The sequence below is a fragment of the Protopterus annectens genome, chromosome 5.part0 (genome assembly GCF_019279795.1).
Source record: "Protopterus annectens isolate FY-2018-M chromosome 5.part0, PAN1.0, whole genome shotgun sequence".
Classification (NCBI taxonomy): Eukaryota; Metazoa; Chordata; order Ceratodontiformes; family Protopteridae; genus Protopterus; species Protopterus annectens.
The window spans coordinates 1,039,077,343-1,039,090,987 of NC_056735.1; positions in this window are offsets into that span (position 1 = coordinate 1,039,077,343).

Sequence of the window (13,645 nt, forward strand, 5' to 3'; positions counted from 1 at the left end):
ATAGCTGCCTTTGGAGGTTTTGATGAGGGATCTCAACTTTTTGTTGAGGCTAATAAGGGAATTTTTCCAGTCTTGGGACGTCACCTTTTTCTGCAACAGTTTCTTCCTTCCGTTGTAGAGTTTATTAATGGCAGGGGAACACCAGATTGGCTTCCTTTTTTTGGAGGAGAGCATCTTGGTTCTGTTGGGTACGGCTAGTTCCATGCATTTATGTACATGTTTGTACACTGCAATGGTATATGATTCGGCAGTCATGCATCTATTTTCCATTGGCATGGGTGCCGGGAAGTTAGCAACCTGTGTTTTTAGGAGTCCAAAGTCAACTTTGGAGAAGTTTTTCATAGTGGATACCTTTGCGGGGGGTGTGGGTGAGATATGTATTTCCATGGCGATTAGTTTTATGGTCAGAGCTAACCAGGGAGGAACTGAGTATTGGTGTAAAGCAATGGTTGCCCGTGTTAGTAATAACCAGGTCAAGGATGTTGCTTCCTCCAGTGGGGCTAAGAATGAGCTGGTCCAGGGCTTTGGAATTGATGAATTCCAGGAAGCATTGGGCCAGTGCATAGGTGCATGAGTAGTTTTCCCAGTTGATGGAGGGGTAGTTGAAGTCACCTAGTATGAGAGTGTTGGGTTGGATCTTAATAGTTTCCAAAGTGCTTAGGAATGTGGAGTGAGAGTCTTGGGACATGGTTGGGGACCTATAGCAGGTTATGACCTGAATTGTCATCTTACTCAATGTTAGTTGTACCTAGAGTATCTCAGATGTGTTATGCTGAGCTACTAGTCTGGAGGTGTGCGTATCCTTTATGAATATGGAGACACCACTGCCTTTGGAGCTTTGGTCCATGCTATGGGGCCGAAAGGTGTGGAATGAGTTATAGCCTGGTAGCACAGGGGTGCTTTCTACTGCTTTAAACCAAGTCTCCATTAAAGTACCAATGTCGATGTTCTCCATTTTGAGGAGTGCTTCAAGTGAGTGCATCTTGAGATTTAAACTTCTAGCATTGAACAGCATGACCCTCAGATTGCATTTATTTATAGCTGTTATGGAAGAACAAATAAATACTCCAGATCTACTAAAATTCAAAGAGCTTCACAACCGTGTTAAAAAACTAGCAAACAGAAATAAAAAAGAACATTACCTAAAACTTCAGACTAACCACCACCGGAATCCAAAGAAATTCTGGAGTTCTGTAACCTAAATACTTAATCCAGGCAAAAAAACAACCCCTGCACACCTTGACAAATGTCCTGAAGAAATAGCCTCCAGTTTAGATACCTTCTGTATCAACTCCATAGCTGACATCACAAATGAATTCTCTCAGACAAATTTCTTCACCTGCCAAACATCCGCACTTAGATCACCTACTTACTCCTCCTGCCTTACTCACACCCAAGTTTCACAAGAACCTAATAACCACCGCTCTTCTTCTTTTACCCTAAAACCCACCCCAACCTCAACTATAAAATGACTACCATTAAAACTAAAACCTTGCTCCAATGCCCTTGATATTCTACCCTCAGAGTACCTAAAAATTGCCATTGATAGTATCTCTTACCCTATAAGCATACTTATAAACAGATCCATCCGAGAGTCCTACATTCACAAAGCCTGGAAAAAGACCTTCATCCTCCCTCTCCATAAGGGAGGCAATAATACTGACAATCTCTCTACAATCTCCAAAATCCTAGAAAAATGCATCAATACTCAACTTTTCCACTACCTTCTGGACCACCAAATACAATCATGTGTACAACATGGCTTCAGACCTTGCCATACCACCATTACTGCCCTTCTCTCCTTTATGGATACAGTAAACAGAGCCTGAGACCCTGGTAAAAGTGTCTCAGCGATCTTCCTTGACCTATCCAAAGCCTTGGACACTGTTTCTCACCCTCTTCTCCTCACCCAACTGTCTATGATCAGTCTGTCCCCCCCCCACCCTAAACTATTTCTCTAGTTATTTACATGAAAGACAACAGGCTGTCAGATGGCAAAACACCATCTCTCCTTTCCTCAACACCACCACCAGTGTTCTCCAAGGTTCCATACTTGGACCAATCCTATTTACCACATTCATAAACAACTTCAACTCATCACTATCTCAAGGAACCATCATTCAGTACACAGATGACTCCACTATCATCTGCTCTGCTAACTCTATTTCCAACTTACTTATACTAACTCAAAATGCCTTTCCTCCACAGAATCCTGGATGCACAACAAGTACCTAGCCCTGACCCCAAAATAATCCAAAATCATACTTTTCACCCCTAAGAAAACAACACCCTCAAATAAGACCGAGTTCACCATCTTCTCTCTTAATGAATATTTAATAGAAGTCAGTACCCACATGAAACTCCTCGAAGTCACTACTGATGAACACATGAAATTCAACCTTTATATACAACAAAACATTTGCAAAACACACTTTAAGCTTGGTACCCTTTATACGCAAAATCACTTCATAAGTCCATCCACAAGAATAACCTTAGCCACAACATACTTACTACCCTCTCTCATTTACGGTGCCCCTCTACTTGTTAATATCCAAAACTCCTCTAAACTCAAACTTGAGGCATGCTACAATAAAATTACCACATTCGCAACCAACTCCAAATACTCCACTCATCACTGCACTGCTTTAAAATCACTATAATGGCTAAAGATACCTAACTACCTCTCCTACCTGCAACTGTTACAGCTTTGCCTCTAACCATCATAACAACTCAAACCCCCTTCCATTTCAAAATTTCCCTTCATATCCACTTTTCTTCATGATGGAAGTGCACCTGCATCAGCACCCCCTAGAAAATGTGCACCACCCTATTTCTTGTCATCACTGTTTTTCAAATGTAATTGTACTACTGTATTTAGAGATTAAGTCACAATAAGCCATGTATATACTTACCTTAAACTGATTGTACAAGTGTGTACTATTGCTGAAAGATACTCCTGTTTCAGGTTCATCTCAACACTTGAATATACTATTTCCTTTCAACTGAGTTGTAATTTCTTTGCAATTTCATTGTAATTTCATATTTGTAACTTCAAGCTGTGAATTTCTTGCACTGTTGAGCTTTTTTCCCTGGACCTCCACTGAAAATGGGTTCTGTTGGCCCAGTGGACTTTCCCTGTTAACAAAAAGCAAATAAATAAATAAATAAATAAAATACATATGGACAGGAATGAGCTTTGTTTTATGCAGATGTAGAATCTATTTCAGAAAAGTGGTATTCCCTGTGAGATATTTTGTTGATATTGAAGAAAACATTTAGATTCTAGAATGAATATTTCTTATGTCATTTTACTTGCTGATGTACAGTAAATGTATCAGTATAGGGTTAGAGGATGACATATTCCAGACATAGATCACCTGTTATTAATCTGTAGGATACTGAGTACAGTGATGGTAATTTGAGGTGGTCCAGTAAGGTATCACTGTGGGTGTTCCAGTTGTTGCAAGTGCCTGGACAGATACTTGCCAAAGGGGGTATTATATTTAATGACTGGCATAATGAGGGCTGAGTAAAGGTGACCCATGACATCTCTAAATCTATTTACAATCTCCTTGTTTATAAGCTGTGCAATATAGAAGGACTTCATATGACAGTGGACACGTGCTGGTCAAAAGTTAGTCACCATCCACATAAGTACCCAAATCCTGAACAAATAGGACAACTCTCAAGAACATATTGATAATCTGATAGTTCCTTTGGGGTAGATGACCTTCCTAGGCTACAATAATGAGTTGTTTGACATTTATTTTCAGGCTATGATTCTGGCACCAGATATTTGTTTGGGACAAACCTTCCTGCAAAATGGTTAAGTTGTTTGAGGATTCAATAACTGCTCCTAGCTTCTAGTCATCTGTTAACTTAGTCAGCCAGAGTCTTTGGCATTGGCTTTTACTTCAGAAAAGTTGATGCCTAACAGGTGACGTCCCAGCACCAAACCTTGGTGTACACCACTGGAGATTAGTCTTTTTTGATTTCCTGCATCCTGTGAGCTAGGTGGCAACCTAGCATATGACACAGGGGCTTATTCAAACTTTGTTTCACTTTTCTATTATGCCTGAGTTGGGAATTGTGTCAAAAGCCTTGAGAGGTTCAGTTCTGTGATGTGTACTATTTTATCTTCATCCATTGCTTTGGTGACATTTTCAAAGAAGTCCACCTTAAGCATGACTTGGCCTTGATGAACCCAAACTGAGAAGGTGTTTGGTGGTTCCCTATGTCCTTTTTGAGAAGTTCCATGAAAAATCTTTTCATGTATTTGCAAATGAGACTAACCAGACTTATTTGTCTGTAATTACCTGGGACTGTGGAAGATCCTCCCTTATTCAAGGGAGTGACTGTAGCTGTTCTCCATTTGTTTGATACAAATCTGTATGGAGGTTGAGGGTGAACAGTGTTCTTCGGAGGGTGGCTATATTGCACTTCATGCTATTTAACATTCATCCAGGATATTGTCAGGACCTATTGATGAAGTATTTTTAGCCTCTGATATCACTTTCAGGACCTGGTCTTGTGTGATAGTTAGAGGTGAGTCAGTTTCATGTATATCTTGTGGAATAGATGGAGGAGAAACAGGGATAACGTTTGAATCAGATTTATTGGTCAGTAGATTAGATATATCTTCAGCTTCAGTGTAGGTAACATTGCTCACAATCACCTTAGAGCATTGCTGCATTGTGCTTTTGAGATTACTAACATAATTAAAAAAGGCATTGTGATCATCTTTGACTTGCATGGCTATTGTAGCCTCAGACTTCACTTTGATGGATTTTATTAAGCTCCTAGCATTTCAAAGTTTGATAGATATTCCATGCCCAGAACTGATGAGCTGATAAATAATTTTTGATAAGGCTAGATACTTGACTATATTAGACTTAAGGAAGAGATACTGGCATACACAACTCATCTCATCTACCAAAGAAAACACAACCTTTGCAAACCACAATGATCTGTTCCACCACACAACAATACCATTAGGCATACATGGAGCCCTAGCTACCTTTCAGAGACTAAAGGATAAAGTACAATAGCCTCACTCCCACTATGATGGAGCATATTTATACAATGTGGTCATTCATTCAGGGGATTGTGATTCTCATGTTCCTAAAGTGCACTCTGTGATAGAATCCACATGGCAGATGACTTACCTAAAATATTAAAACAGTAAACTTAGCATGGTGGAAATCGTAAACTGAGCATACATTATAGGAAGAGTGATGGTAAGAAAATAACTTCTAGAGACAGAGACCTTAAAATTTTAGCACTACCCTCTGCTAAGAGACAGGTGGAGGCTTTCCTTGACTAGATGGGCATTATAGAAGGTTTGTGCCTACTTTTGTGAAGATTGCTCGCCCTTTGAATTTCCTCACAAAAGGGAAACTTCTTTCAGTTTGCGATTGGATATAGTATTTAATGAACTCAGAATGAACTTGGTCTAATGAAGTTTTGATTTTACTGAAGAGTTAGCTTATGGTCTAAGCTTCAATCCTGACACCTTATTAGTGCCTGTATGGAGTTTGCATATTACTTTCTTTTCTAATTGAATTTCCTTCTGCATCCCAGAAACACATTGTTTGAATTGGCTGTTCAAAGGTGGCTATATTATATACAAATTAGAAATTATGTTTATACATAAAATGTTGCATAAAAGCTAACATTTTAAAGTAAACATAAAACGACTGCAATAAAATATTCACATTGTGTTTCCATAATATGATAATATGAAGATTTTATTTATTTATTTGACATTTGTTGACTGGAATAGTCCGACTGAGCAGAAGCCCTATTACAGAGGAGGCCTGGGGAGAAAAGCTCTACAGTAAAACTAAGAATAAGCATTATACAATAAGTCGGATAATGTATAGAGTATACAGCAAAACAGTTTAGCAAATTTCTAAATCACTGCCCTATACACTAAGCAATGTATTCTAAGAATGATATAAAAAAGGTCATGCGAAGTGCAGAATTAGACAAAAATAAGCAAATTTTTATAAAAGCAAAAGTAAAGATAAACTGCAAGTAGGCAGAATGAGTTCTAGGGTTGATATACCTGAGATAAAGTATAATGCAGTGCAACTCATTAGTTGGTGTTTAAAAGTATGGAAGGGAGGAAATAGAGGAGTTAATGAAGGAGTAAAGAATGCATTCAGGTAGAATGATTGCAATAGCAGGTCCAGGTGCTGTTAATGTATATTTTGAAAGTTTTCTTGAACTAATGAATGTGGGTACTATCTCTTATGGTCATAGGAAGTTTGTTCCATGCAAGAGCAGGAGAGTAGCTGTAAAGATTCTGTCCAAAAGATTTTTTAGGTTTGTGAATCTGAAAGAGACATTGGTCAGAGCTTCTGAGTGACCAAGGGGGATTATAGAGAGATACAAGTGAGGAGATGGTGGGTCAGGAAGAGGGCTTATTCAGAACTGAATGGATAACAAGCAGTTGTGTAAGTAAGAGATGGTTAGGAAACAATAACCAGCTGAGTGTCTAGAGAGTTTGGCAGTGGTGTGATCTGGAAGGCAGATTAGCAGCAAATCTTGCAACTTTGTTGTAGGTGGATTCAAGTTTGGAGACTAGTGAGGTTTGTAGGTTGGTTAGGATTTGAGAGCTGTGGAAGAGATTAGGAAGAAGGTAGGCTTTGGAAAGTGAGGTCCGGGAATTGGGTGTGAAGAATCTTTTGTTTTTGTACAGAAGGCTGAGCTTATGGTGGGTTTTCTTAATACTATGGAGTACATGAAGGTCAAATTTGAGTCTGTCATCGATTATTGCTCCAAGGAGTTTAGTGTGGGTATTATAGTAGTGTTGTTTAGGGAGGAGATGGTAAACAAAGATTTAAGATGGTAGAGACATTTTGGGAGAAAGAGAAGTTTAGTCTTTTTTGGGTTAAGTATGAGTTGGTGGTTAGTAAGCTAAGTTTCAGTAAGGTTAAAAGATGTTTGAGTCAGAGTTAGCAGGTCAGAGGGGTTGCCAGCAATAGAGATGATAGTGGAATCATCTGTGTACTATATGAGGGAAGACTGAGGGCAGGATGTGTATAGTTGGTTGGTGAATATGTTAGAAAGAAGGGGGCCTAAGATAGAGCCTTGGCGTTTGCCCATTTTGATGAGGAGAAAAGGAGATAGAGTAGAGAGCCATTTTACAGATTACAATCTGTCTGTGAGGTAGCTATTGAACCATGAGATAGTTGCTGAGGAGAGGTTGAGTTGAGAGAGTTTGGAGAGGAGGTTGGGGTGAGAGACAGTGTCAAAGGCTTTGGAGAGCTCTACAAAGATGCAAGACACTAGTTTATCACTGTCTCTAGCTAGGGAGATGGAGTTAGTAAAGGAAATAAGTGCAGTAGTGGTGCTGTGGTGAGGAGGAAGCCATGATAGGTAGGACTGAGCAGGTTTTCTTGAGTGAGGTAAGTAGTGAGTTGTTTGTGAACACAGTGTTCAAGAATTTTGGACAGGGGAGAGATTATGGCAATGGCTCAAAAGTTAGAGAGCTCTATTGAACTACCACCTTTGTGGATGGGTATGGTGTGGATTTTTTTCCAGAGAGTAGAGACAGTGGATTCACTGACCGCGCAGTTAATGAGGATGGAGACAGGGTATGCTACGGGGTTAGCAGCAGCCTTTAGAAAAAGAGATGGCAGGTTGTCAGCTGAAGGAGAGCAGAGCATGGTTTAAGTTTCAGAAGAGATTTTTTAATGTAACTGATTGGAACTTGATTTAGTGAGAATGGGCTATTTTGAGTTGGGGGGAGGTGGAAGGTGTGGAGTGGGATGGGCAGGAATTTTGCATAAGTTTGCTGATGGTGTCTATGAAGTATGTGTTGAACACGGATGCAGTTTCTAGGAGTCAGTGATTGGGGCATAGTCTTGGGGTAGTGGGATTTCTAGGGTAGAGAATTTGATTAATAGTATTCCAGAATTTTTTAGGGTTTTGGGGTTCTGTAGATTGGGGTGCGAGGAAGAAATTCCTTTTGTCAATGTTTATGTGGTTTTTGGTAGATATGTGAGAGATCAGACAGGGCTACATTGTGTAGGAAGAACTCGGCGGGGGGCAATCAGTAAGGTGAGAAGTGAAGACAAAGTAGAGGTAAGCTGATTCTTGACAGAAGGGGCTTGGCCAAACCAGGGAAAAGTCAGAGTGATAGAGAAGTTTGATAGCAGAGCTTGTTCTGTGACTCTAGAAACAAGGGATTAGAGTGAAGAGTAAGGGAGAGAAACACTACACAAATAGACATATAAGACTGTGATAGGTTCTTTAGTAAATAGCTAAGAAATGAGGTAGGGCCCAGCAGTTAGCACAAGATACTAGTTATTAGAAAATGGGAGAGGGCGTGTGAGTTCTGGTGGTAAGGTACAGTTTATATCACACAGTTAAAAAGGATGTGTGTGTGTGTGTGTGTGTGTGTGTGTGTGTGTGTGTGTGTGTGTGTGTGTGTGTGTGTGTGTCTCATATTTGTTTTTTTTTTCCCTCAGAAATGTTATGTCTTATTCTCAGTTAATTCCAATAAAATATCAGCTCCCTCCAGTAGAGCTCTTTTTAGTGTGTACCTTTAACTCCTAGTGGGCGTGGCTTCAGCATTTAAAAATGTAAGTTATCACCTTACATTTTTAACAAATACCCATTGACAGAGGTCATATATCAATACAATTGTGTTTGCTATCATGTATGCTTCAAGATAAAATTTTCCAGTACCTTGTATGTAACATGGTTTTGGAATTATTAATGCAAATATGAACAGGCAATATTTGACGCCTAGAGGAGCAGTAGGGTGTAACTGCAGAAACGCCTGGAGACGTCACTTGGCTGTAATGAGTGGCATAAAGGAGTACTTAGTTGCATATTTCATGAAAGGTCATTTAATCTTTAAACACTCATGTATTTATTTAAAGTTATCTAACATTTCAGTGTAACTCCATGAAAATGTTATATCACATTAAGTGCACTGTTGTCCTGCCATGTTTTACTGTCATTTAATTTTGCCTAAAATACATACAACTACAGTCAACATTTTTAACATAGGTTGAATAACTGGATGTTATATTGCAGCTGACGGATTGCTTATAGATATATTATATGTTCTAGACAGTTCATGTACCTTTTAATTAAATATTAGCATCCATTTGTAAAAATTGTGATATCTATATCTATAGCTATATCTATCTATCTATCTAGCTAGATGCACACTCAGACATTTATCATATAGATTATATGAAATGTATTACCAATATTGTGAATGAAACCAAAGCTTCTCTTATCATATGTTGCTGTGAGCAATGTGATCAAGAAATTGTTTTTAAGTTTCCTTTTTCTCTCTAAAAGGCTGATTTTCACATGAACTGTTTGAATTAAAGAGAAAAAGCCCATCAAAGGCTAAGTCTAAGCAAATACAACAGGCTAAATAAGTTTGGTTTGTATTAAAATGCGTACCATTTTGTTACACTACAAAGGAAGATAATGGGCAATTCGAAAGATAAGTGTAATGAGGGGAAACAATGCAAACTTTCCCCAAGGGTTAATCCACATCCATCACCGCAAACAATAGAGTTAATCCAAACAATGAAGGATTTATCCTAAATTCTAGAATAAAACCTTCACTTCTGCCTTTCCAGGGCCTGTGTAAGGATTTTGCTCACTTGGAGACTTTGAGATTTAAGCACAACAGGTCCAACAATTACATTCAACACATTTTTACTTGTTCACATTTACAGCCGGTAGATAAACATTTTGTAAGACATCTTGCTGATTTGCTCAATAAGTACAACAGAAAATTTTGATTTAAAAGCTGTTGCTGCAGAGATCATAAATGCATAGCTGAAAGAAAAAGAAATGCATGCACTCTCTTACATATCTACAGACTTATTGATGCATAATATTATTTGGATGAAACAGATAAGAATATTAATCAGCTATATTCTCCTTATCTTAACTAATTCACTCTCCATTCCTTACCCAGTGCATTAAAAATTTAATAATCTACTGTTTTAAAAGAATTCCAGACAATATTATGAATTCATTATAACCTATAGTGAATTTTTATATTATAATAACCACCAATGCAATTAAAATATATTCACAGAAGGATAATCCCAACAGTTCTTAACATCCCTGCCCCTGTTTAATTATCTAAGCTTGTTAAGCTTGTTGGTATTCGCGTGTGTGTGTGTGTGTGTGTGTGTGTGTGTGTGTGTGTGTGTGTGTGTGTGTGTGTGTGTGTGTGTTTGCTTGTATACAGGCACACATATGTAAGTAGGATTTTATTACCGTTCCTTATTGTTTAATATTTCTAAATGCCACACTTCATTTTATATAGTATTTTTGATACAGACTCAAAATGAGCTATACCATGAAGTCATAGAGAGATTTTGTTAGTCTAAGAAAAATCGCTTAATAAGTCATTCAATAATAACACCAGAAATAGAAACCATTATGCAAATATGACATTGATTCAATACAACTTAGAAGTAGTTCATAAGTGTAAGGAACTACTTTTTGAGAGATGCTGTGAAACAAAAGCTTATAAAGAAGCATTTGCTTTACTCTATTGATCTCTTTGCACCTTGGGAATCCTTTTAATATTCAGACTCAAGAATATGCTTAATAGATTTCCAATATGCTCGCCATTTCCCTCTAAATACAAGTGCCTCAGCTTTAGTACTGTTTTTATTAACATTCATCTTCTAGCAGTATAACTTCATTTCACTTCACTTGGCTTTTAAACTAGAATATTCTGTTGCATGATTTATATACTCATGGCAAGATAAAAAATATGCTAACAGTTGTGATAATGTAATATTTGATTATATGGCTTTATAAGCAGAATATTCTAAATGCAGAGTGAAGCTGTAAACTGAATCATTGACTTTTGGTCAATTTATTTATTTATTTTCAAATTTTGTCTATTACTTGTAACCATTCTTAATCCAGCAATAATATTATATTACTACCTACAAAGAATAACAGTGAAAATGTTAATGCTAAAACACATTTTAGGTGGAGTTACATGCTCATAAAATGACAAGCAATCCAAAGCATAAAATAAAACACCATTTAGATCACAAAAAATATAACAGCCCCATTACCTCAGATGCATACACCTGGCTTTATGGCACAGATGGATAGAGCCCTAGCTGTGACCCACTTGACTGCAGTTCAGTTAGTGATCCCATCATTAGAGGATGTAGGCAGTGAGGGGCTGGAATAAATGAGTTTGGTCCACTCACCTTTCACTGAGAGAGTATTGAGTTTGAAAGCACTCAAGGTCAGACTGGGCAGTTTGATCTCTCAGGAGGAAACTGGAGAGAACACCACTCAAGCTGTGAGAGTGGAAGGTGTACTTGAAGAAAAAAACTCTTGCAGAAGTGAGGGGGCATTCTTCACAGTCAGCCCTTTGCATGCCCCCTCCCCACACCCTACCAAGACCGTGCACAGTTATGGTCAGGTAAGAGATGAAAAATAACCTCAAACTTCCCCATTGGCTGCTTGGATTATGACCGCTCTGGTCAGCTCTCACCCAGTAGGAAACAAATGGTGGATAAGAGGGTCTGATGGCTGGCAGGCACAGGCAGCAAAAAATCACAAAAAATCAATAAATAAATGAATAAAATAAAATAACTTGGAATCAGACATGTTCTCACATCAATATGCTGTATAAAATTGGAAAACCAACACTGGAAATGTCCTTACAAATCACACTTTTGCAAACAGGAAAACATACCACTACTACAGTGTTGAATCTTTAATTCAAAGGTACCCATAAAACATTTGAGGAAGTAGTTTTGCAATGTAGTGGGGGAAAGATCAGTTGTACATTGTAACTGTTAGAAAAATATGTATTTTAACATGTATAAAGTGCTAGTTTAAAAGCAAATAGTATATAATGCATTTTATTCTATTTACAATATGGCAATAAGAATGATTTTACATGTAATTGCTTGAAGCTTTGGAGCTGCAGTGTATTTGAACTCTGACCCTGGCAGTAGCCAGCTCAGCAAGCTTATGTTTTTCACTAATGATTATCTGCTGGGTCAGGAAAATTAAATGTATAAAGCATTGAATATTCTTATTCCTTCCTCTGAGATAATTGGCCTTGTGAATATTATCAGAGATAAGACACAGCTGCTAAAGTAAAGTTGCAAGAAGACTGAACTGACTATTGTATTCGAGCAAGCCTGAGACCTTGGAAGAGTAACATTTACAGAAAGACATTATAACGAACCAGGTGCTTTGCAAGGCTGTATTATTCCCATGGGAAAACTTTTAAAATGTATAACATCAGCTTTTTCTTATGAATAGAATATTGTAGACCATAGTGATGTAGGTGCCCTGTGACTAACCACGTCAGTAAGGTGGGCACAGCTTGAATGTAAGACTATATAAAATTGTGTATTTCCTGCATCATGTCAGACAAAACTCTGTACTTGTATGGTTTTTTGCTTCCTGGTGTACACTAGTAAACTTTTGCATCTGAGCCTCCTGTGTTGTTATCATTTGTTTTTATTTAACAGTAACCCACAGTGTGTTCATGTATATTTTTGTGAGGGCGAGATTTTTCCCCACTGCTCACATCCTTAAAATGTGTAACTAGCAAATGTGGATGCTCACAATGTTTGATAGTAAAAGTGCATCAGTGCCATAATTGTGCTATAATCATTACAGCAACATATAAACATCATTTATAAATCCATGAAAGTTATGTTTGTTTATTTATTTAATTATTTATTTGTGGATTTATATTTTTACATGAGTAGTACACTGATCAATATTGACCAATTTCATTTTCAGCTCTGGTGAAAATACAAAATGTTTTCCAAACAAAAATGGAAAAAATGTATGTAATATCGCAGAAGTTCAGATTTATTACATAGTAAAACTGCATATGTACATTGTAGTGACAAGTAGGGTATAATGTTCAATATTTTCATTAGTTTCTAAGGCAGGTCATCTTTTGGTAATTCTGTGACAGGAGAAGAAAAATAGAAAGGAGAAAGGAATAGTGTGTTAGGTTATATGTCCTATGTTGAAGCAGGGGCATTTGGTTTGTAATATGTGCTATTTCAGTTGCATTCTGAGTTTGGAGTAAATGCTGATTTCTTTTATGTTGATTTGGAGATCTTGTCCAAGAGTAGCTATATGAGAAGAAAAGGCATGTGTAGTACTGTAGAATTTGGTCCTAGAGCTAATGAGAGTTAGTGTGGCTTGCAAGCAGTATCTTATGTTGTATAACAAGTTTTTTCATGATGTTTATCTGCAAAGGGAGTAAATATTTCGAGGTGTAGTAGTTGTTAGAGCTGGGATCCTAAAAGTAGGTTAGATCTTCATTTTAGAAGTAGCCATTCAGCTTTTTCTAGTGTGATAAAGTGATGATTACAGAGGGGTGAGTTTGTAATGAATTGGAAGATGCTGTTGGTAGTTTGTATGGAGCGTGGTGGTATTTTAAACAAATGAATCCGAATCATGGATGCTCGTATTTACAGAATTTGTTATTATTAGATTTATACACTATCATACTGTTTAGTTATACTAATCTTTGTGTTTTTCGCATCTTATATTCTAGTCCTAGTTTGGAATTATTTTTACTAACTGCTGTGAAACTTTGAAAATGGTACTTTTTTAACCAGGTTACCACTGACTTACTTTATAC